This window comes from Cebus imitator, unplaced genomic scaffold (assembly GCF_001604975.1).
Source record: "Cebus imitator isolate Cc_AM_T3 unplaced genomic scaffold, Cebus_imitator-1.0 Scaffold17, whole genome shotgun sequence".
Taxonomy (NCBI): Eukaryota; Metazoa; Chordata; class Mammalia; order Primates; family Cebidae; genus Cebus; species Cebus imitator.
Genome location: NW_016107332.1, coordinates 11,533,587 through 11,557,219, shown reverse-complemented (window position 1 = coordinate 11,557,219; position 23,633 = coordinate 11,533,587). Strand labels below are relative to the sequence as shown.

The window sequence follows — 23,633 nt, the reverse complement described above, 5'->3', positions numbered from 1 at the left end:
AAAAAAAACAAAGCGGGAGGCATCACACTACCGGACTTCAAACTATACTACAAGGCTACAGTAATCAAAACAGCATGGTACTGGTACCAAAACAGAGATATCGACCAATGGAACAGAACAGAGGCCTCAGAGGCAACATGGCATATCTACAACCATCCAATCTTTGACAAACCTGACAAAAACAAGCAATGGGGAAAGGATTCCCTGTTGAATAAATGGTGTTGGGAAATCTGGCTAGCCATGTGCAGAAAGCAGAAACTGGATTCCCTCCTGACACTTTACACTAAAATTAACTCCAGATGGATTAAAGACTTAAACATAAGACCTAACACCATAAAAACCCTAGAAGAAAATGTAGGCAAAACCATCCAGGACATAGACATAGTCAAGGACTTCAGGACCAAAACACCAAAAGCATTGGCAACAAAAGCCAAAATAGACAAATGGGACTCCATTTGTCTATTACAAACTCTGTGGAGTTTGTAATCAAACTCCACAGCTTCTGCACAGCAAAAGAAACAGTCATTAGAGTGAATTGGCAACCAACAGAATGGGAAAAAATTTTTGCAGTCTACCCATCTGACAAAGGGCTGATATCCAGAATTTACAAAGAACTAAAACAGATTTACTAGGAAAAAACAAACAAGCCCATTCAAAAGTAGGCGAAGGATATGAACAGACACTTTACAAAAGAAGACATACATGAGGCCAACAAACATATGAAACAATGCTAATCATCACTGGTCATTAGAGAAATGTAAATCAAAACTATATTGAGATACCCTCACACCAGTTCGAATGGCGATCATTAAAAAATCTAGAGACAACAGATGCTGGAGAGGATGTGGAGAAATAGGAACACTTTTACACTGTTGGTGGGAGTGTAAATTAGTTCAACCATTGTGGAAGACAGTGTGGTAATTCCTTAAGGACCTAGAAATATAAATTCCATTTGACCCAGCAATCCCATTACTGGGTATATATATCCAAAGGATTATAAATTGTTCTATTATAAGGACATGTGTACACGAATGTTCATTGCAGCACTGTTTACAATAGCAAAGACCTGGAACCAACCCAAATGGCCATCGATGATAGACTGGACAGGGAAAATGTAGCACATATACACCATGGAATATTATGCAGCCATCAAAAACGATGAGTTCATGTCCTTTGTAGGGACATGGATGAACCTGGAAACCATCATTCTCAGCAAGCTGACACAAGAGCAGAAAATCAAACACCACATTTTCTCACTCATAGGCGGGTGTTGAACAATGAGAACACATGGACACAGGGAGGAGGGCACTACACACTGGGGTCTGTTGGGGGAAAATAGGGGAGGGACTGTGGGGGGTGGGGAGTTGGGGAGAGATAGCATGGGGAGAAATGCCAGATATAGGTGAAGGGGAGGAAGGCAGCAAATCACACTGCCATGTGTGTACCTATACCACTATCTTGCATGTTCTTCAAATGTACCCCAAAACCTAAAATGCTATAAAAAAAAAAAACCAGTTTAGAGAAGAATATAAATTACCTGATGGAGATGAAAAACACAGCATGAGAACTTTGTGAAGTATACACAAATATCCATAGCTAAATCGATAAAGCAGGAAGATAAGATATGAGATTGAAGATCAACTTAATGAAACAAAGCATGAAGACCAGATTAGAGAAAAAAGAATGGAAAGGCACAAACAAAGCCTCTGAGAAACAAGAGACTATGTGAAAAGACCAAACCTGCATTTGATTAGTGTACCTGAAAGTGACAAGCAGAATGGAACCAAGTTGGAAAATACTCTTCAGGATATTATCCAGGAGAATTTTCTCAACCTAGCAAGACAGGCCAACATTCAAATTAGGAAATACAGAGAACACCACAAAGATACTCCTTGAGAAGAGCAACCCCAAGACACACAATCGCCAGATTCACCAAGGTTGAAATGAAGGAAAAAATGTTAAGGGCAGCCAGAGAGAAAGGTCAGGTTACCCACAAAGGGAAGCCCATCAGACTAACAGAGGATCTCTCAGCAGAAACCCTACAAGCCAGAAGAGAGTGGGGAGTCAATATTCAACATCCTTAAAGAAAATATTTTTCAACCCAGAATTTAATATCTAGCCAAACTAAGCTTCATAAGCAATGGAGAAATAAAATCCTTTACAGACAAGCAAATGCTGAGAGATTTTGTCACCACCAGGCCTGCCTTACAAGAGCTCCTGAAGGAAGCACTAAATATGGAAAGGAAAAACCAGTACCAGCCACTGTAAAAGCATACCAAGTTGTAAAGACCATCAACACTATGAAGAAACTGCATCAACTAACAGGCAAAATAAATAGAAGGCCCAGGAGAAATCGATACATTCCTGGACACATACACCCTCCCAAGACTAAATCAGGAAGAAGAAGTGGAATCTCTGAATAGACCAATAACAAGTTCTGAAGTTGAGGCAGTAATTAATAGCCTACCAGCCAAACAGAGGCAGGACCAAATGGATTCAAGGCTGAATTCTACCAGAGGTACAAAAAAGAGCTGGTACCATTCCTTCTGCAACTATTCAAAAAAACAGAAAAACAGGGAATCTGCCCTAACTCATTTTAAGAGGCCAGCAGCATCCTGATACCAAAACCTGGCAAAGACACAAACACAAAAAGAAAATTTTAGGCCAGTATCCCTGATGAACATTGATGTGAAAATCCTCAATAAAATACTGGCAAACCAAAGCCAGCAGCACATCAAAAAGTTTATCCACCAATATTAAGTCAGCCTCATCCCTGGGATGCAAGGCTGGTTCAACATATGCAAATCAAGAAACATAATCCATCACATGAAGCAATCACCAAAACCACATGATTATCTCAGTAAGTGCAGAAAAGGCCTTCAATAAAATTCAACACCCCTTAATGCTAAAAACTCTCAATAAACTAGGTGCTGATGGAATGTATTTCAAAATAATAAGAGCTATTTATGACAAACCCACAGCCAATATCATACTGAATGGGCAAAATCTGGAAGCATTTCCTTTGAAAACTGGCACAAGACAAGGATGCCTTCTCTCACCACTCCTATTCAACATAGTATTGGAAGTTCTGGCCAGGGCATTCAAACAAGAAAAAGAAATAAAGCATACTCAAATAGGAAGAGAAGAAGTCAAATTGTCCCTAATTGCAGATGGCATGATTGTATAATTAGGAAACACCATCATCTCAGCCCCAAATCTCCTTAAGGTGATAAGCAACTTCAGCAAAATCTCAGGATACAAAATCAACATGCAAAAAAATCAAAAGCATTCCTATACATCAAAATCGACAAATGGAGAGCCAAATCATGAGTGAACTCCCATTCACAATTGCTGCAAAGAGAATAAAATACCTAGGCATACAACTTATAATGGATGTGAAGGACCTCTTTAAGGAGAACTACAAATCACTGCTCAAGGAAATGAGAGGACACAAACAAATGGAAAAACCTTCCATGCTTGTGGATAAAAAGAATCAATATAATGAAAATGGCTATGCTGCCCATAGTGATATATAATTCAATGCTATCCCCATCAAGCTACCATTGACTTTCTTTACAGAATTAGAATAAATAAAAACCCTTTAAACAAACAAAAAATGGTGTAGGATTGTCCTGCTGTAAATTTGTTTGTGTCCTCTCATTTTCTTGAGAAGTGGTTTGTAGTTATCCTTGAAGAGATCCTTCATATCCCTTGTAAGTTGTATTCCTAGATATTTTATTCTCTTTGTAGCAATTGTGAATGGGAGTTCACTCATGATTTGGCTCTCTGCTTGTCTTTTGTTGACGTAACAGTGCAGGATTATTCTGCTGTAAATGGTTATGGCATACTCTTGATGCTGTGTTTATGATATCAAACATTATATTAGGTATAACAATTTCTTATTTCTAAAAGAATGAATGAATAACAATGTCTTGCTCTGTCACCTAGGCTGGAGTGTAGTGGCTCCATCACAGCTTACTGCAGCCTCAACCTTCCGGGCTCAATCTACCAATTCACCTTAGCCTCACCAGTGGCTGGGGCCACAGTTACATACCACCCTGCCTGGCTAATTTTTGTATTTTTTGTAGAAATTGGGTTTTGCCATGTTGCTCAGTCTGGTCTCCAACTTCTGGGCTGCTCAAGTGATCTGCCCACCTTGGTCCCCCAAAGTGATGAAATTACAAGCATGAGCCACCAGGCCTGTCCTTTCTCTACTTTTAATCGCAGACTGTAGCTGCCTCTATCTGCTGTATTTATAAAAAACAATTAATAAAATTCACTTTCTGGCATGCTTTTTCATCAGGTCATCATACAAATTCCAAATGCCATATTTTCATTGTGAACCCAAACTAACTATATCCCTCATTCAATTTCTAATTAGATCCAAAAAGATGCCTGCTGTCATTCCAGCCCTACCTGTTCTGAGGTAGGGACTTGTTTGCTATAAGGCAAAGTGGAGTGGAAAGAAACAGTGGTCTCAAACAAGCTATTGAAGAGGGTCTATGAAAGTGAGGGGCTTTGAGTCATTGCCTTCTGAAGTTTCTTGCTAAGCCCTCTTCTGGAACGTGGGCAAGCCTGAGGGAAGAGGAGGGTTCCTCAAGGGGACTTCTTGACACAGACACATAGTACACTTTCCTTGCAGTGTATTATTGTACATGGCAGTTTATGAGAGCCTAGTCACATAGATTTATGGATTGTATTTTCTAGCTTTAAGCTAATCATCACAAAATGTCCAAGTGTCTTAAAAAGATTGCTAGGAAACCATGGTTCATGGCGAATGCTATTAATGCTATTAATAACAATGAAAGCACAAGTGAAGGACAGGAAAGTGGCAGAGCCAACTCCTGTGCTCCTTCTAGTTTGAACTCTTGTCAACCCCTAATGTGATGAAAACGATGACATAATCACATTTAATAACAGTAGGCTTCCAAATTTCAAAAGTTTCAAGAAGATTATTTCAAATATGGATTTACATCATTAATCATAATATAAGGCCATTGTGATTAGCAAGACATTTAAAAATACTTTTATTTCTTAGAAATTTTATGTTTCTATGTGTATTCATGATGTAAAAATCTGAATATAAAATAAAATCTTAAAATAATTATGTAGATCACATGTTAAACAATTAGGATTCATGGGACATAATTATTAAAGCGATCTTCTTTTTTCCACTGTCCCTTTAAAATTTGTTCAGTATGAGTTTTAGCTTGCAGAGTGGCCTCCCTAATCTCTTAGGTGACAGAAGTTGTCATGTAGCTTTAAGTCTTGATGTAGTTTAAATCTTTGGGTTCAGGAAAACCCCCAAATTCCAAACTTGTGGCAATATTAAATCTGCTCCTCTCATCCACCTGGGACCTGGTGCAGGAGAAAATTTGCAAGAGAGGCTGAGAAGAAATTCTGATCGATGCTTTGTTCTGCAGTGGGTGATTTTACTCTACTTGCTTACTGAGGTTTCTTATCCTTTAGTATTTGGGACATGGAGATGAAGGAGTGAAAAGGATGCAGGGAATTATTGCTCGACTGATATTGTCATGTGCATGTGTTTAAAATTATCTGAGATCTTTGGAGATATCACTGCTGGGCCGCATCAGTGCAACTTCTTTTAGCAGCCTGTGCTTCCCCCAGTCTTTTGTCAGGAACCCTCTTGAGCAGAGTCTATTTTAAAAGGATTCTAGGCTAATATTCCTTTTAATAGTTGCACGTTTGTGTTCTTGGATTTGGAAGCTTCTGATCTGTCTTTGGAAAAGAGGGCACATAATTCTCATGTATGGTTTTTTCTTCTTCTGATACCACTTTAGCCAATATCTCTCTCGTACTTTGGATAATTCTCATATATGGTTTTTTCTTCTTCTGATACCACATTAGCCAATATCTCTCTCGTACTTTGGATTTATTAGTTGTAAGGCAGACACCAACCTACTGTGTTCCCTTTCTACAGGGGACACCCCTCTCAAGCTCTCTGATGGTCTCAGTGACCCTCAAACCAAAGCTCAGCTGAGCAGCAGAGCAGGCAGCCACCCCTCTGTTCTCCCATGGGTAGAGGGTGGTCGGATCATGCTCACCATATAGCACGACTCTTGCCAAAAGTCCTCTGCACAAATCCTGCTTAATTTCCAGGAACTTTACCTTTTTATTCTGGATGTGGGTAGATGTTAGAAATTTTGGCATGTTTGTCCCTCTCACAGCACTTTTTGGTGTCTATTATCTTTTATATTTTTGTGCTACTACAACTATTTTATGCTAAAAATTAATTTCACTTTATCACCTTCTCCAGGAGGAGAAAAAAGATGTCACCTTAATTTCTGAGCTTTAAATTCTTTGAGTACTGTTTTTCTAGCTGGCTTGTGCCTTAGTCATCACTTCAGAATCTCAAAGGAAAGCTCAATTGCAGAATAATTTGGCAAAGGGCTTTTAACATTTAGAATTTGGGATCTGATAGGCTTTAAAGGAAAGCTGGAAGGGTAAATCAATTGCTCTCAATTAGGGACAGGTTTCAAAGGTACAGTGATGAGGTCAATGTAATTTAAAGCAATTTAGCTTGGAGCAGTTTGTCTTTTTTATAACATTAATGTCTCTCACTTAATTTTTCTGGCTATACTTTCAGAACTGCAAGTTCAGCCCTTTTATTATAAGCTAATGATTGATGATCAATTAACATTATTGTTAGGTGTCAAAAGTACTTCTATTGGTTTAATGCATGGCTATTACTTTAGCTGCTGAACAGATATTTACATGTCATGAGAATGTCTCCAGTTCTCAGATCACTAATTTTCGATTAATTTTGAACTGTATATCTTGCTCATGCTGTTCTAATGTTCTTTCTATATTACTCTGAAAGATCCTATTGCAGTTAGAGACCAGACAATAGCTGTTCCTGTTCTGTTAGAGTTAGAAAGTGACAGATAATGAACACAGTTACATCTTGTGATAGATTTAAAAAGGATTAATAGAAATCATTTTTTAAGCAGGAGTGTAGCACAAAGGTTATATTCAATTTTGCAATGAAAACATCTTTGTTTTCAAGCAGAAAACACTTTGCTTCTTCATTTTAAACCACTGCCTCTACAACATAATAGATATAGGAAGATAATTAAACATCTCTAAATGTGTTTAATTTACCTTAAAAAACTTGACAGAATTTAGAAAAAATCCTTTGACAAAATTGACCCACGTGAAAATTTGATTTGGGCTCATGTGAATGAATTAAATTTAGGTAATCACAAAGATTAGCTTCACTATGAGGAGGTTTCAATTAATTGTATCTACTCATAAGGCTGAATTCACTCTGGGGGGAGAGGGGTATCAAAATACCAAACAAATAGATTTATTTTGTGAATTTAAAAAATGCTAGGCTTAAAAAAGCTAGTGATCAATTGTTAAGTTTCTAAATATTCAAACATTTACAGTTCTAAAAAAATTATTTATTTTAAGACAGGCCCTCTAATGAAGTGGTTTGTGAAATGTTGAAAAATTTTGAGAGTGCTAATTTGGTATAGAAAGTGAGTTCTTTAAGTAGAAAGTAAAGACTCAAAGGACAAAAAGAACAATACTAAAGAATAAACACTTGCTAGATATTAACAAAGTCACCCAGGAACTATTCCTTTATTAGAGAGAAAATACTGGGGCTTGACTGGGCCTATGCAAGCCACATCTGTTTTGACTGAAATAAGACATTTTAAGAAATAAAGTTTAGCACAAAGAAAATCTAAGTGAAGTAGTTCTCCTAGGACTTTGCAGGTGTGAGAAGACTGACCCAGATACAAGAGTCAGCTAAGGTACTGTATAAAGACTTAATTAAAAGCAAAGTACCTAAAAAGGCATGTCTATAGAGACGGGGGAAAGACCAGAAATATAAAAAATTTCAAACCTTTATGAGTCAGCACTAGAGGACACCTACTGCCAAAGCTGCTGGCATCTGGAGCTGCAGTGAAAATAATACCCTGATAGAAGTTTCTAGCTCTGGGGATAAAAGGTGAGAAGTTCATAAAAGCCTATAACTAAACCAGATATCTATTAAAAATTTTGCAGTGGTAGACTCACATTTGGTTTATTATTTGTTATTCTTGCTTTAAATTATAACTCCTTTAAATAACTTATTGATAGTTAAATCAATCTATAAGTTAATACTGTTATATAATGGAGGGTTATACTTACTGAAAGTAAATTATCTTAGGAAGTAGCTAAACCAGCATGTGAAAAAGAACTAGGGTTTATAAATGTTTTCTTTTTAAAAATGTTAACCCTTCACATAATAGTAAGTAGCCAGAACTGCACATAAGAGGCACAAGGAGACTTAATGAGGTTATGAAATCTGAAGCACAGATTTAGTCTTGACTAAATGTCAAAATTTCATGCTGACTTAAGGGAAAATTTCTAAAAATCTTTGCTTGAATATTATCACAATTGGTCAAGCCTCAGATATGTTAGAAGTTTGAAGAATTGCAAAGATTTTAATAAATGGTTTCATTAAACACCAATGTCTAGGGAATATTTCCTGCTGAATAAGAAAATTCACCTTATTAGGGAAGGTACATGGGTAACTGGTGAGGGAGAAAGAGGGCACTTGCAGCTGTGAAGGCAATTTTCTATACTTGTCTAAATATCTGTTCCATTGAAGCTTTACTTAAAACTTTTAGTTTGAAATAAGTTTTTTTTGTTTTTAACTACACCATCACTTGTGTGACTTTGGGTTAAACAATAAATCTCCAAGCATTTTGGTGCCTGTTTGGCAAAATTGGGATGACAATTATATTCTCCAAACAGATTACTTAAATTTTCTTTCTGCTTAAAGCATGCAAATCTATACCCATCTGCTTCATGCTGTAACATGGCATAATACTATTCAAAACTAGGCTTTCTACAAATTTCTGTTCTTGTAAGTCCATATTCTTCCTTTATAATTTTTCTCCCACTATCAACCTCTAATAAGTTATCTATCCAATCTTACAAGTTTCACTTTGACTTTAGGCCTTATTGTTTTTAATATTTATTTTGGATTCAACAAGAAGCCACCAATATCATTTGTGTGTGTGTGTGTGTGTGTGTGAATTCCTCCAGAATTTTTTTTTTTATTTTTAAAACACAAATGGAAGCAAATGGTACACAGTTTTATACATTGATTTTTAAAAATTTAGAACATCTTAGAGATTTTTCTAATTAGTACATACGAGACTTCCCCATTCTTATTGTATATACATGCTGTAATTCTGTTACTATTGATGTGCTATAAGTTTACTCAAGTTCTTATTAAGGTTTTATGCTATCATGAATAACTTTGTATATCTATCACTTCACTCATTTGAAAATACATGAGAGGGTAAATTCTTCAAAGTGGAATGGCTAAGGAAAACAGCATGTGCATTTGTAATGTTGGTAGATACTGATAAGCTGCCTGTCAGAGAGATTGTACTGATTTACATTACCACTAGTAATGTGTGAGAGTTAGGCTTTGTTACTTTTTGCTTGAACCACTCTAATAACTTCCTAAATGAAATTCTCACTTTTGTTTCTCCCAGCACTAATATATCTCAAATGCTAATGCCAGAGAAATCCTCCTAAAACAAAACTCCTTTGCTTAGAAAATATCAATAACTCCTATTTTCCATAATATTAAACTTCTTAACCTGGTACTCAAAATCCTTGATAAAACATGCCTATATTCATTCTTGAGTTTTTTTTTTTTTTTTTTTTTTTTTTTTTTTTTATTTGTTTTTTTTTTTTTTTAAGACGGAGTTTCACCATGTTAGTCAGGGTGGTCTTGAACTCCCAACCTCAGGTGATCCGCCCACCTTGGCCTCCAAAGTGCTTGGATTACAGGCGTGAGCCACTATGCCCGGCCTCATTCTTGAGTTTTATCTTCTACCACATACACCCTGTATTACAGACAAATTGAATCATTCCTTATTCTGTGCTGTGCTTTAGGCCTGAAACAGTTTCCTGTGTACAGAATGCTTCTCTACATATGTCTTTCAGTCAATCCCATCAACTTTCAAGGACCATCTCAAATATTACCTACCTAAAGGTCCAAATAGATCAGCCTTTAAGCTTATGTTCTTTGTTTTGCTAATTAATAGTATATATGCAGAATAAATAAATACTTTGATCATGATAATTGGTCTTTGTTTTAGGTGAAATTCAAATCTTGGTTATGTAGTCGCCCAGTTCACAGATGACAGGAAGGAAAGTATGAGAAGGGGATGGATGTGGGTGAGTGTTGGGTGGTGTGGGTGTTATGGAGGGTGGTGGCAAGAGACACATATTTATCGAAAGCCCAATAGGTGGCAGGTACTGCATATTTTTACTGTTATCACCTGTAAGAAGAAACCTTACGGAGGTGGATATTATCATCTCCACTTTACAGTCAGATAAGTGATATATCTAGTCAACAGGTGACAGGATTTAAGCTCAAGTCTATCTGGATGCAAAGCCTAGACTCTCACATTGTACTATATTGACTTATCTGGCAGAGAATAGCAGCAAGAAATGACTGTTGTCTTGAACTGTATCTCTAAAGTTGAAGAAATAAAAACCTATGAAAAGCTGAGCAAGAACATTAGCATCACTAACTGGAATGATCTAATATAGAGACAACTGTCATATACTCTGTGAGTGTCAATGTATTAGAGCACAATGAGATAAGCAAATTATGGGTGGAATATCCTGATTTAGAGGGCAGGGAAATGTTTACTGTGCATAGGAAGAATTCCATTCTATTTATTAAATGACATGTAAATAAACTTGATGTATCTAGCATATGAACTCAATTGCAATGTCTGTCATTCTGTAAATAGATGATACATTTGTATGTGTATTGTGTACATTCTTGTGTATTTTTCTGTTGTTCAAGTATCTATTTGTATAACTGAAGCCTATCTGCATAAATTGAAATACAGTGGAAGATAAGGCCTGCTCGGCTTTAGAGAAATGTTAAGCACATAGAAAATAGAAGCAATAACATTATCATTGAATTTAACAACATTAAATTAATTGAACATTAAAAAATTCCAGAATTAACAATTATTTAGAGTTAACAAAATGAAATTAAAAGCAACTTTAATATAATAAGCCAATTAGTTATACAGAGAGTGAGTGAAGTCTAAAAAACATGGGTTTGTTGACTCTAATTTCACATCGAACATGATAAACAACTGTATTCATGTTAGAATTAGCTCTGTTAACTTTCTCTGCATTCTAAACTAATCAAATCCATTGTTTTATAACTCAAAATTTTATTTAGTAACTACTTCACTGAAGTGCCAATATCTTAGAGGATATATATATTTATATTGATATTCACATAGACACACATGTATATACACATAGGCACATGTAATATTGTTAAATCAAGCTTATCCTAAAGTTGCTTCCTTACATACTTTAAGTTTGGCCTATAGTGAACAGTAACTTCAATGCAGGTTTAAATAGACAGTAATCTACCCTTGTGCTCATCAAAAAGTTTTGGCCAATCAATGGCAAATCAAACCATGTTCAAATAAGGCAATGAGCTGTAACCAATCTGGGTTTGTTTACCTCACTTCCATTTTCTGTATGTCACTTTCATTTTTGTGACCATAAATCTTCCACCATGCGGCTGCACTGTAGTCTCTCTGAGCTTACTGGCTAAGGCTGCTGCCAGATGCCAGATTTGCAAATCATTCTTTGCTCAGTTAAATTCTGTTAAATTTAATTTGTCTAAGGGTTTTTTTTTTTTTTTTTTTTTTTTTTTTTAACAGATGGTGTCAGAAGAGGAATCTAAAGTAGAGCTTCCAGTGACCCCCAGGAGCATCGAGTGACCAAGCGAGGTAACTGTAGGACACATTGTGTCCACTGCTCTTTCACAGCAACTGGGGATCATGGTAAGTCCTCTCTTAGAATTTGAAGCGTGACAGATTTGTGTTTTGAGCTCTCTGAGTTTGTTTGAGCAAATTTCTGATCGAAACTAGGTTTGAAAGTCACAAAAAAACTGAGTTGGGTCCAGAATCTGACTGAATCTGATAATTAACTGGCTTGGATCTAGTTAGAGGCCTCTTATGTCTGAATGGGTCAGACAGAAACCGGTAGAAAATGGCAATATTTCAGGAGATGCCAACTTTGGCTTTGGAAATTTATAGGGACTTTTGTGTTCTACTACCTTTGTTTTTCTTGTGTGCTGATGTAGGAAAAAATTATTGGCTAAGTTGATTAAGAGGATATGAGACTTAAAGCTAAGATTCAAGGTAAAAATTGGATCCTTATTTTCTTAAGAACTGAGCAATCTACCTTCTGGCTATGCCCACATTTACATGTATAAGTATTAGGTCCTGGAAACAGCAAACACTTTTAGAAATAGCAAAATCTTACTAAAGGTAATTTAAAATTACAATGGAACATTCCAAAGAAACAACACTGCACTTGAAGATGTGCAGTTTAAAATGAAGGGCTCAAGACTTTATGCACATAAATTAGAAAATCTAGGGGAAGTGGATAAATTCCTGGAAGCATACAATCTTCCAAGATTGAATCAGGAAGAGATTGAAACCCTGAGTAGACCACTATCAACTTCTGAAATTGAATCAGTAATTAAGAACACACTAACAAAAAAAAGGCCTTGTAAATTTGTTTTAGTTTTTATAGATTCTGGATATTAACCCTTTGACAGATGGGTAGATTGCAAAATTTTTTTCCCATTCTGTTGGTTGTTAGCTCACTCTAATAATAGTTCTTTTGTTGTACAGAAGCTCTTTAGTTTAATTAGATCCCATTTGTCTATTTTGGCTTTTATGCCATTGCTTTTGGTGTTTTAGTCATGAAGTCCTTGCCCATGCCTATGTCCTGAATGGTATTGCCTAGATTTTCTTCTAGGGTTTTTATGATGTTAGGTCTTATGTTTAAATTTTTTAATCCATCTGGAATTAATTCTTGTATAAGGTATAATGAAGGGATCCAGTTTCATCTTTCTGCATATGTCTAGCCAGTTTTCCCAAACACCATTTATTAAATAGGAAATCCTTTCCTCATTGCTTGTTTTTGTCAGGTTTGTCAAAGATCAGATGGTTGTAGATGTGCAGCGTTATTTCTGAGGCCTCTGTTCTGTTCCATTGGTCTATACCTCTGTTTTGGTACCAGTACCATACTGTTTTTACTGTAACCTTATAGTATAGTTTGAAGTCAGGTAGTATGATGCCTCCAGCTTTTTTTTTGCTTAGGATTGCCTTGGCTATGCAGGCTCTTTTATGGTTCCATATGAAATTTAAGGTGGTTTTTTCCAATTCTGTGCAGAAAGTCAATGATAGCTTGATGGGATAGCACTGAATGTATAAATTACTTTGGGCAGTATGGCCATTTTCACAATATGATTCTTCCTAACTATGAACATGGAATGTTTTTCCATCAAAAAGTGCGTGAAGGATATGAACAGATACTTCTCAAAAGACATTAATGCAGCCAACAAACATGAATAAAAGCTCATCATCACTGGTCACTAGAGAAATGCAAATCAAAACCACATTGTGATACCATCTCATGCCAGTTAGATTGGCAATCATTAAAAAATGAGGAGACAACAGATGCTGGAGAGGATGTGGAGAAATAAGAACACTTTTACAGTGTTGGTGGGAGTATAAATTAGTTAAGCCATTGTGGAAGACAGTGTGGTGATTCCTCACGGATCTAGAACTAGAAATACCATTTGACGCAGATCCCATTACTGGGTATATACCCAAAGGATTATAAATCATTCTATCATAAAGACACATGAACATGTGTGTTTATTGTGGCACTGCTCACAATAGCAAAGATTTGGAACCAACCCAAATGCCCATCAATGATAGACTGGATAAAGAAAATCTGGCACATATATACCATGGAATACTATGCAGCTGTATAAAAGGATGAGTTCATGTCTTTTGCGGGGACATGGATGAACCTGGAAACCATCATTCTCAGCAAACTGACACAAGAACAGAAAACCAAACACACCGCATGTTCTCACTTATAAGTTGGATGTTGAACAATGAGAACACATGGACACAGGGAGGGGAACATCACACACCAGGGCCTGTTGGGGGGTGGGGTCTAGGGGAGGGATAGCAGGGGTTGGGGGGACTAGGGAAGGGATATTGGGAGTGGGGTGATAAGGGAGGGATAGCATTAGGAGAAATACCTTATGTAGATGACGGGGTGATGGATGCAGCAAACCACCAATGGCACATGTATACCTATTTAACAAACCTGCACCTTCTGCACATGTACCCCAGAATTTAAAGTATTTAAAAAAAAAAAAGCCCTGCCTCAGATGGATTCACAGCTGAATTCTACCAGATATACAAAGAACTGATACCAATCCTACTGAAATTATTCAACAAATCAAAGATGAGGGGCTTCTTTTTAACTCACTGTATGGAGCTAGCATCAACCTGATACCCAGTTCTGGTAGAGACTCAATTAAAAATGAAAACTTTAGACCAATATCTCTCATGAATATAGATATGAAAATCCTCAACAAATACTAGCAAATCACATCCAGCAGCATATTGAAAAGCTAATACAACATGATCAAGTAAGCTTTATTCCTGGAATGCAAGGCTGGTTCAGCATATACAAATCAATAAATGTGATTCACCTCATAAGCAGAATCAAAAGCAAAAATGAAATGATCTTCTCAATAGATGCAGAAAAAGCTTTTGATAAAATTAAACATCCCTTCATGTTAAAAACCCTCAATAGACTAGGCATTGAAGGAACATACTTCAAAATAGTAAGAGCCATTTATGGCAATCCCACAGCCAACATCATACTAAGCGGGCAAAAGCTTGAACTCTTCCCTTTGAGAACTGGAACAAAACCGAGATGCGCAATCTCACCACTCCTGTTTGACACAGTACTGGAAGTTTTAGCCAGAACAATCAGGCAAGAGAAAGAAATAAAAGGAATCCAAATAGGAAAAGAAGTGAAACCATCCCTCTTTGCTGATGACATAATTCTATACCTAGAAAATCCTAAAGACTTTGCCAAAAGTCTCCTAGAATTGACAAACACCCTTAGTAAAGTTTCAGGATACAAAATCATTGTATAAAAATCAGTAGCATTTCTATCTGCCAACAAATTCCAGGCTGAGAGTGAAATCAAGAACACAATCCCACTTACAATAGCCACAAAGAAAATGAAATACCTAGGAAGCCAAGGAGAATGTGAGAAAATATTTGCAAACTCCCCATCTGACAAGAGATTAGTAAGAAGAATGTATAAGTAGCTCAAACAGGACTGTAGGAGAAAATACAATAATTTGATTAAAAAATGGACAAAAGATTTGAAAGGACATTTCTCAAAGGAAGGCATAGAAACAGCAAATAGGGATATGAAAAAGTGCTCAACATCATTGATCATCAGAGAAGTGCAAATCAAAACTACAATGAGATATCATCTGACCCTAGTTAAAATGGCTTATATACAAAAGACAGGCAATAACAAATGCTGGTGAGGATTTGGAGAAAAGAGAACCCTCATACGTTGTTGGTAGGAATGCAAATTAGTACAACCACTGTGGAGAACAGTTTGGAAATTCCTCAAAACACTTAAAATAGAGCTTACCATATGATTCAGCAATCCTACTGCTGAGTATATGACCCAAAGAAAGAAAATCAGTATAACAAACAGGTATCTGTGAGGGACTGTGTTAAGGAAAACTGAGTCCCCAAGGGGTGTGGTTTCAAAGGCAAGAGCTTCCCAGAGCCATGCCTCCATCCACGTCCCTATCTGGGAATGTAAAGTTCTTTGTCTGACTTTCCCGTGCGGGATAGGCAGAAATTCCAGGTATGCTTCTTTGTTCAAAAAAGTCTGTGAAAAGCTCTGGGAGGAAGGGCCTCTGTTGCAGACCAGCAGCCAATCTGATATTAAAGTCGACGATCAATCACTCCAGCAGAAGTCTGAAATAACTCCTCTCAGTGCACGAGAACATGAATGGGGCAGGAATACCTCCAAAGTTAAAAACCCACTGCTCCTACTTGTGCCGATTCCTCCCTTGGATCCCCTCCCATGGCGGTGTGGGAGCTCTCTCACTTTCTCTCTCTCTCTACCTAAAAAATCACTCTCTGCTAAACTCTTCGGGTTCATGATATTTATTCGAATGGAAAGCTCACTGTGCCTCCAGAGCCCCTTTCCGCATTCCTGGGGCAAGAGAGGCCAAGGACCTGGGCACATTGGGGAAAACATTGTATCAGGGGAACTGAAAGTGTCTTTGGGATACCTCTGCTCCCTCCCCCAGTTACATCTTTGGTGAGCCAGCCAGGAGCAAATGTTGGAGCAGTGAGTGTAGTGGACTCATTTCACTTGCTAAAATCTGTCCCATTCGCTTCTTTTAAATCTGCTAAAGAGAGAAAGCGGACAGACAGGCCTGTGTGAGACTGGGCGCGGTGCAGCAGCTGGGCCGGGGGCGGCTGCGAGACCCCACCCAGCCTTTCAATATTGTGGCTGCTGGGACTTAAAGACACAGGCACCAGGCTTTCTCTGAACCAGTCTCCTTTTCTGGCTGCTCTCTGTTTTTTTGGGGCCAAGTCTTGGGTTGAGTGGTGGGTACAGATCGATGGGGAGGGTGCGGGGAACTGCCAGGCCAGTCCTGCAGGCTCCACATGCCGCAGCTGCCCCTGGGTGCCCCTGCCGCTGTCCTTGTCTCGGAGCAGTGAGGAGTAGGCAAGCTAATCTGAGTCAGCTGGCCTGGAGGTGGTGGCCCAGGGAGGGACCCAATGTGCACACATGGCCCTGGCTGCCGGCGTGGCAGACAGTGGCACTGCAGGGGGCAGGGTGTTGGTGGCCCCAGCCCCCGGACTGGGCTGTGGCAGTCAGGGACTCATGCCTGTAGTGCCCTCAGGCTTTTGCCTATGATGGCCTCCTGTAGTATAAGTGCAAAGGGCCAGTTCCCTTAGTCTGCAGTGCCAGGTTAAGTCCTAATGGAGCCAGAGTCTATCAGTGGGTACTGGAGGCTATACAACATTGTGTTTTTTTGTGACCCTCAAATTTCTCAATCCAACTGAATGATGCCAGAATCTAATGATGTATAATTTGTCTCACCTAGGATCGGCTCTTCATATGGCAGAACTTCTCCATCTAGAATACTACAGTCAGACGAGGTCAGAGGCTCAAATAGTTAATTACAGACCCCACAACCCTAGAGCATATTCCTATAATGGAAAGTGGGATTGGAGAGGAGGCATGGGCCCTGGGGGCATTGTTCCAGCCTGGGCCATGTGGCCATCCATTACGTTAAGATTGTTGTGCTTACAGGTCCTTCTCTAGCAGTTTATCCTCCTAGGGCAGTTTTATGGTCAGGCCTATGTTAGTTGAACTCTTATCTAGCTAGGGAATATTGGCACCCATTGTCCAAGGCTCACTGGCCTAGTTCTTCAAGGACATACCAATACAGGACCACTAATTCCAGCAGTCCCCATGTCCTTATGGTGTTCAATAAGTACATTTAGACAGTGAGAGTGTGCCTATTATGCTGGTAAGCATGATTAAACCTGGCACATAGGGAGCCAAGAAGATGATCACACACCTAGGGTGCAAGGTAATTATAAGGTTCTATAACTGGGGGACTCCTAATGTCGGCTGCTGATTGCATAATAAATTTATCTTTTAATATTAACTGACCCTTGATGAAGTCTGGTGACAGGGAAGTATAATTTCTTAAGGCCTCCTATAATAGCTCAAGGAAAGGAAGACTGTTGGGTTTTCTTCCTTTCCCTGAGTTATGGTGGATAACTTTGTATAGTTCATGGGCATTTCTTAGTTCGCCTTAATCCCTCAAGTATGCAGGTCAATAGGTGTCTGTGACTGCAGTCCCCCGTTCTGAGTTAAGATCCCAGCAAGGGTCCATGCTAGAGACTGCTTGTCTGCCTGTAGGGAATCTAGCCTTTTCCTCTGGCATCATTTGCGCATGTACTAGACTAAGGTACCAGGTGTCCCCAAACTCTTGAGCTGCTGTTAGGGCAGCCTCTCTCATTGTTGGTTAGGGTTTCACTGAGCAATAACATGATATCTTTCCAATCTAATTTGAAGGACTGACCCAGGCCCTGCAGAACATCTATGTACTTGTTCAGGTCATCTGAAAATTTTCCTAAGTCCACCTTGATTTGCTTTAAGTCAGAAAGTGAAACGGGGGTATGTACCTTGGTTGGACCAAATTCTCCTCCAACTGCCTGTAGGGGCAGTTGGGGCATCCTTGTAGCTTGAGGTGCCTTGGCTATTTTGGCCTTCCCTGACTCCCTTTGAGTTACAGGAGCTGAGGAGACCTGGTCAGCATTAGTGGAGGGAGGAGCCACAGGGAGTCCTAAATGTGGGGGTAGTCCTGAGGAGGGGCCAGTAGGGCATAGGTTACAAGCCTTACATAGCTGAGGATTATCCCTTAGAGAAAAGAAAACTTGCACATAGGGGAGCTCAATCCATTTACCTTCACTCTTACAGGCCTAATTGTAGAATGCTGTTATAATTTGTACTTCCCTTACAGGGAAGCTTCTGCACTCAACAGAGGGTATGGTGACCATGCTGTTTGGCAGAGAAAAATGAGCCACTTCTTCAAAGATTGTGTGTCAAATTGGTCCCAGTTATCCGGGATACACTTTAAGGGCAATTTTGCTTCGGTAAGAGTAGCACCCATCTGAAATTGAACACAGAGATGCCCACATCCCTGGTTATTCCTTGCAACTGCAAGCCCTGGGGTGTCCCACAGTTACAGTGATAGCCCTGGATATAATTGATATTTATTCAAATGGTAATCTCACTGCACCTCCAGGGCCCCTTTCCCATTCCTGGGGCAAGAAAGGTCAAGGGCCTGGGCATATCAGGAAAACACCTGATTGGGGAAACTGGAAGCATCTTCTGGACGCCTCTGCTCCCTCCCCGTGGTTACATCTGGACTGCTGTGTGTGGCAGCACTGTTCACAATAGCCAAGATTTGTAGGCAACTTAAGTGTCCATTGACAGATGAATGGATAAAGACAATGTGGGATTTAAAAGCAATGGTGTACTATTCAGCCATAAAAAAGATTAAGTCATTTTTAATAACATGGATAGAACTGGAGGTCATTATTTACTGTGAAATAAGCCAGGCACAGAATGACAAACATCATACATTCTCTTAGTTGCGGGATCCAAAACTCAAAGCAATTGAACCCATGGAGATAAAGAGTAGAAGGATGGTTACCAGAGCCTGGGCAGAGTATTGGGGGCTCTGCAGAGTGGTGGATATGGTTAATGTGTACAAAAAATGTTTAAGACCTAACATTTGATAGTACAACAGGTTAACTATAGTCAGTATTTTAATTGTACATTTTAAAATCACTAAAAGAGCATAAATGGATTGTTTTTAACACAAATGCTTGAGGGGATACATCTGCCATTTTCCATTATGTAATTATTACACGTTGCATTCCTGTATTAATACATCTGATGTATCCCATATACACCTACTGTATACCCACAACAATTAAGTAGGCCCTTGGGAAAAGTAAGTTTGCCTCTTTTTCAGACCTATCCATGCTGAGTACAGGCACAGAGAATGCTTTCTTTGTCCTATTCCTTAATGGACTCCACCCTGAACTCAGTAATTTTAACTAAGAAACAACAGCTAAGTTTAAAGGATCACCATCTAACTGGCATACACCTTTCTGGAATTTAACTGATTTTCCTGAAACCCTTTTGTAAAAGAAATTAATACCTATACAGGAAATCTCCATTTGTAAGATGTCTGCCTAATTACATTAGAAACTCCTACCATTGCTTTAAATTTACACAAGTCATACATTTGTTTAAGGTACTTTTCTGGCCGTCTTATCTAACTTAACTTTTACCTACACCACTTTCCCTTTGGTTTGAGCAAATGGTACTGTATTTAGGTCTAAAGTGTTAGCTCTGTGCTTTTGAAATAGAAGTTTTGTTGTTTTACCTAACAGTTTCCCTTTAGAAATGCAAATTTGTTGCCTAGTTAACAATTCCTTAGGGTGACAATAGGTAATTGGAAGATAGATAGGCTGAATGGGGAAAAGAAAAACTCTTTAAAAGCTGGCAAATGAGAATCATTTAAGAAAGCTATGAAATCTGATTCAGTCTGTGTGTTTGTAGGTCTGTATGTATTATGCATATGTGATAATATTTGATAAATTTGTTTTAAAATTGTTGGTAAAATAGGAATGACTTCAAAATTTAGTTGAATATAATTTGATGCTTGATTTGACTGTGAGCTTATGTTGTGGTTTACAGCCTCTGGGTTCAGGTGTCTGGATGGGTGGCCATGGTAAGGTCTGGAGGAATGTTCTCAGTGCCTAGACCAGTGGCCATGCAGCAAAGTGAAACCCAATATGGCCCTTTCTTCCCTGCCCCAGTTTTGCCTCCTGGTTATTTCGAGAGTGGTTAGCTTCTCCAGGTAGTCTTCACAGCTCTGTCTTCTGTCCTGACCTCTATACCCGGTATGCAAATTCAGGACTCAGGCCGTAACCTTCATAGTCCTCCTGGGCGCCGCATGGCTACTTGGGACCCAAGATGACTGGGGAAGACATTTGGGAGGGTACCTGTGTCATAGTTTCATAATTTATTTCAATTATTTCAAATCTGAAAGTCATGCTATGCTAAATTAATACATAGTCATAAAATATCTGAATCATTCGTTAGTTAAAAACTGAAATATTACTTATGAAACATGAGTTTAATTCTATATACCTTGACATGTTATTTTTATATTGTACAGAAAAGCTAAATATATTTACATCTGTTAAAAAGCAATAACTTGAAGAACCATCTTTCTGAAAAATTATAAAATGGTTTTTATTTATAAATACCAATATAAAACAGTTCAAAATTACTTTCAGAGTTTTTACTAGAAATTAGAGTTCTAATAGTTAAATTATAATTAATATATATAATTATATTACTACTAGATATAAAACAATTCTGTATAGAGTGTATAAACAAAAGCAAGATGTGCTTTTGATGAAGAAAGTAATAAAGACATAAAATGTGTGTTTTAAAAAAATTTTGCCTAGTTTGAAGTTATTTAAAGGTTTCAAATTGAAGGAGTAAAAAATAAACAAAATTAGATAAACAGAGTTTGGGAAAAATGTAAAACATGAAAGGTCTATGGGAATCTTGCGTGGTCAATCGATGACAAATTTCATAGATTTATTTATAAAGTTCCATTACAATTCACGTTAGCATTGATAATACACTAAAAGTAAAGTTTGGTTTTCTTTTTTGAGCAAAAATTTCAATGCAGTATTAATGGGATTTATTATTCCCCATTTTGGGGAAGAGCAAGTGTTGGCTTGTGTCAGGCAGCCAGTTAGATAGTCTGGAACCCAAAGGTTTTCTTCAGTCATTTCAATTCTCAGGGGAGTTTGTCTTATAAGAAGTCCTTGTCCTCATTGCTTGGTTAATAAAGGAAAACCATCCCCATGTTGTTTGCCTGTTGTCACAGATTACTGTGTTTGTGGCTGGAGGCATCTCACATTTTTTGTGGGAGACAGGAGATACCATTTATATTAATATTGTCATTACTACCTGTGGCGATGAAGGACTTTGCTTTCTTAATCTCTGGAAATGAGCATTCCATGGTATTATTGATTTGAGTCACTATAGGAAAAATGTTTGAATTGTGAAGTTTGGTCCTGGGTTGCCTATTTGTTACTAATTGTTTCCCTCCCATGAACAGCTTTTGTTTTCCTGTTTGTTTCAATTCGTGTCCTGAGTACTTGGCTTGGCTTCCTGCCTGTCAGGGGTATGCATTTTATTGAGCCTGCTTCCATGCTGAACCAACTGAAAAATGGCCTGGCCCCCAAACTATGGCCAGACAAAAATGTAGGTTGGACCCCATATGTAGCTAGTGTACCTATTATTGCCAGCTCTCAAAGTATTGTCTAAATCTTTTTCTCTTTTGGCTGTCTTTGGGAAGTGGCTCTGGATCTTGAGAGGGCTGTATTTTTGCACCTCTGCAGAGATGATTTGTGAGTCCTTGGTTAAACCATAAATGACATTATTAGTTTTGGTCTTGGGTCAATTATTAGATATACCTTTGGTTTACAATTTTGGTTTGTTTTATTTGTTAAATCCCTTAAATGAGTTTCAATTGGCTTAGATAAATGGACACTTATATTAATTAAATATACCTAAAACTGCTAAAAAATGTAGTAATTAAAATGCTTTTCACTTTCATATAACTTATGTAAATCTCTGGTAAATAAGACTAGTCCAATATTACTGGTTTAAGGGAGAAAATAGAGCCAAGAATATTTGCCATTTTCCCAGCTGAAATCTGATAATATTTGAAAAGATTTTTAAAACACCTTTATGATCAGAAGTGAGCTTAATTGGAAGTTGATATTCAGGTTATAATTCCTTCGAGGCCTCTCTGGTCTCTCTATTGGATCCTGCTTCTCCCATGGGAACTTCTCAGTCAATGGAAGCTTCTCAAACCCATGCCAACTATATGTTCAGCCCTTCTGTCTGCTTCCTTTCTTGTCGGCATGATTTTTGCTGAAGATAATGTAGAACTTCATTGGCCTTTTAGGGAAACAAGATCTCCTCGAACTGGCTCCTCTCAGACCTATTCTTTCCATTTCCTGCTACTCCTCCTTCCTTTTTACCATTGTTGATCTTCCATCCAGTTTCCTTGCATTCTAGTTATGTTCCTCTTCAAGCCCCTACCTCCATTTGGTGATCAGTAGACGGGAAATTACTAAGAGGTAATAGAGTTCTGGTGGCCTCATGAAGAGACCTAAAGGAGACTTCTGGTGACCCTGATACCCTTCGAGGAACACAGGAGAGGTGCCACTGATTTATTTTTGGAGTGCTCTGTCTTCCTCATGGAGCCCTGAGAGTTGTGAGTAGAGTCCCCCACAAGTCTGAGGCTCTGCTCTCCTTTACATTGAGATACCTGATTTATTTGGCATTTTGGTTATCAAGGATTAGTTTGTGTTATGAGGTGACATTTTGCCTGATGAGTCACTGGCAAGAGCTATAGTTTTAAAGGTAACTGACAGTAGTTATGGTAAATGGTTATTACTGCAGGGGACACAAACTCTGGCTTTTAGAACTCAGAAATATTTGGTTTCTTCCCTCTTTTTCCCGTGTGCTTAGATGAGGGCACTTAAGAGATATTAGAGTGTTTATCACTGAAAAATAAGATGCCTGTGAAAGGGTAAGCTGGTCGAGAAATGGACTAGTTGATATTCAGTCACCCACCAGCCTCTAGAAAATGTCTGTACAACTAGGTACACAGTAGATGTACTACATGACCCAATCCTGTGGCGCTTTCCTCTTAGGGCTCTGAGAAGACTCAAGATTAAACCAAAGCTAAATTGAAAAGCCACCTATCTAACCACATTTGTCTCCAAAATATTACTTTCTGGCATTTAGCTGGCTATTTTGAACAGGCTACTGAATTTTCTCCTAGCTCCATCTGTGTTCTTCCTTGTACCACTCAAAAAGGTAAACCGCAGAATATGACACAGCCATGAAAAGTAATGAAATTATATCCTTTGCAGCAACACAGATACATAGATGTAGCTGAAGGCTATTATCCTAAGCGAATTAATGCAGGAGCAGAAAACCAAATGCCACATGTTCTCGCTTAAAAGTGGAAGCTAAGCTTTGGATATTCATGGTCATAA

The 23,633-nt window shown here is 38.3% G+C and overlaps 1 protein-coding gene and 1 long non-coding RNA gene across 4 annotated transcripts in view; one reads left to right on the top strand and one right to left on the bottom strand.

Moving 5' to 3' along the window:
* LOC108290741 (bifunctional heparan sulfate N-deacetylase/N-sulfotransferase 3) overlaps positions 1-23,633 on the bottom strand; it is a 200,711-nt gene that overhangs the window by 51,252 nt on the left and 125,826 nt on the right. The gene's annotated exons all lie outside the window — the stretch shown is intronic.
* LOC108290744 overlaps positions 11,579-23,633 on the top strand; it is a 319,814-nt gene continuing 307,759 nt past the window's right edge. The window contains exon 1 of the long non-coding RNA XR_001819696.2: positions 11,579-11,858. This is a non-coding gene — a long non-coding RNA (uncharacterized LOC108290744). The remainder of the gene's footprint in view (positions 11,859-23,633) is intronic.